Source organism: Seriola lalandi, unplaced genomic scaffold (genome assembly GCF_002814215.2).
Source record: "Seriola lalandi dorsalis isolate HSWRI2012SDOR001 ecotype SW California unplaced genomic scaffold, Sedor1 jcf7180002034397, whole genome shotgun sequence".
NCBI lineage: Eukaryota > Metazoa > Chordata > Actinopteri > Carangiformes > Carangidae > Seriola > Seriola lalandi.
Window position 1 is genome coordinate 1 of NW_019504973.1, and position 2,101 is coordinate 2,101.

Consider the following 2,101-nt stretch of genomic DNA (forward strand, 5'->3'; position numbering starts at 1 on the left):
GCAGACAATAAACTGGCTGTTACCACGACCAGCAGCTTCAAGTGATTATTTACCGAGAAGACACACCAAAGACTGGTTACATATAGAATGTTTGAAATGTAAGTTGTAGACTTTAAGACAATGTCTTTCATGTGACCATTGTGACCACTGTCAGCATCCTTCACACAAAGTTACACACTACATGACATCCATATCATTACTATTGCAGTCAAAGAACTGCTGCGTAATCCACATTTATAAACTATTAGCTTTAGGAAATGTTTATCATGTTGTATGATCAGTTAACCACTTGTATTATGATTCATTTCAGGTTTGAAGGATGTAACATGAAATCCACACATATTATTCATATCTGTCATTATTAGTGCCATTAGGTTTATATGTATCATGTTTATCTTTTTGAAGATTTTTGACAGCTTAGAGTCATATGGTCAACACCAGTCTCCTCTAAAGTTAACCAGCCAAATTGAAGAGCCTTAGAGCTTATTTGGCATCAACCCGCAAGAGGCGCCGGCAGATAACACATCTGCCCACAACCGCCTGCAGAGAAGCCTACCAGAGTACCATACCTACCATAGTCTCTCCCACCATCGCCAACTTATCACACAGCAACATTATTATTTTCATCTTTATGATTATTACACGTCACATTTACTCTGTAGGTAGTAGTTTAGTTAATAAACCTCTTTATTTACACCCAGTTGTTGTCCTGTTGTGCTCTTTTGACATAGAGACTGGAGATCCATTGAATTGAGAAGTCATGGCTTCTGATATGATATTGCTAACATTAATCAATGAAGTAATCCATTGTTGTCCTGCGAGAGGACTGGTGCCCAATTTAAATGAGAAATCTCTGAATTATGGTGTTAACGCTACAAAAAGTCCAAGTATTTTAAGGAATAAAAATTCACAGTACAGTAAGACAAAAAAAGTCATAGTATAGTAAGGCATAAAAAGTAATGAAAAAGTCATTGTACAATAAGGCATGAAAGCTATTTAAAAAGTCGTAGTATATTAAAGCATAAAATGTCATAAAAAAGTCAGCATTCTATTAATAAAGACTCATAGGGCATAAAAAGGCATTTCTATGCCATTTTATGCCTTAGTATACTATTACTTAAGTTGACTTACTATGCTGGGACTTTTTTTTTTACTTTTTATGCCTTACTATACTATGACTCTTAAATATCTTCCATGTCATGCTAGACTTTCCAGTGTTTATCTCCGGACTGAATTCCTGTTTTCGACTCTGCTCAGCCCTGACCATCCTGCCTCGTCTCTGCCCCAGTAAACACCTGAGCCTTCTGTCCCCGACCACGAGTTCTGCCAGGGCGCTTCCTGTTCCCCGTCTGCCCATCCCTGTGGCTGTTTGGCATTCTCCAGCTCCCTCGATGACATCTCCATCCTGCTCCCGAACGCTCGTCACCAACAGCCCCAGCCTTCGGGTCCACGAATTTTCCCGTGTGTGTGAGCTCAGTCACCTCGCTCCACTCACCGGACCCCCGGCTCTCCAGCCCTGGACCCCTTCCTTCCTCAACTACTAATCCCCACCTGTGTGTGTTCTCTCTGCTGGTTTATCAATAAAGGTCATTACCAACTATCAATCTGTTTGGTTGTGCTATCACACCCCGTTACATTACTATACTATGAATTGCTTGAAATTTCTTTCATGCCTTATTGTACAATTACTTTTTTATGACTTTTTATGCCTCACTATACAATGACTGTTTATGCCTTACTATGCTATGACCTTTTAAATATCTTTCGTACCTTATTGTACAATGACTTTTAGTAACTTTCTATACCTTCTTAAACTATTAATTAAGTTGACTTATTATGCTGTCAATTTTTTATGACTTTTTATGCCTTACTAAAAGTAAGTAGTAAGGCATAAAAAGTCATAGTATAGTAAAGAATAAAAAGTCATAAAAAAGTCATAGTTAAGTAAGGCATAAAAAGTCAAAAATGAAACAGTATAGTAAGGCTTAAAACGTAATAAAAAAGTCATAGTTAAGTAAGGCATTAAATGTAAAAAAAAAAAGTCATAGTATAGTAAAGAATAAAAACGACATAGTATAGTAAGACATAAAAAGTCATAAAA

At 37.0% G+C, this 2,101-nt stretch overlaps 1 long non-coding RNA gene across 1 annotated transcript; it reads left to right on the forward strand.

Annotated features, from left to right (window-relative positions):
• On the forward strand, positions 1-1,604 carry LOC147819873 (uncharacterized). The gene is made up of 2 exons (XR_015436114.1): positions 1-98; positions 1,258-1,604. It is a non-coding gene; the product is annotated as an uncharacterized LOC147819873 (long non-coding RNA).
• The last annotated feature ends 497 nt before the right edge of the window (positions 1,605-2,101 follow it).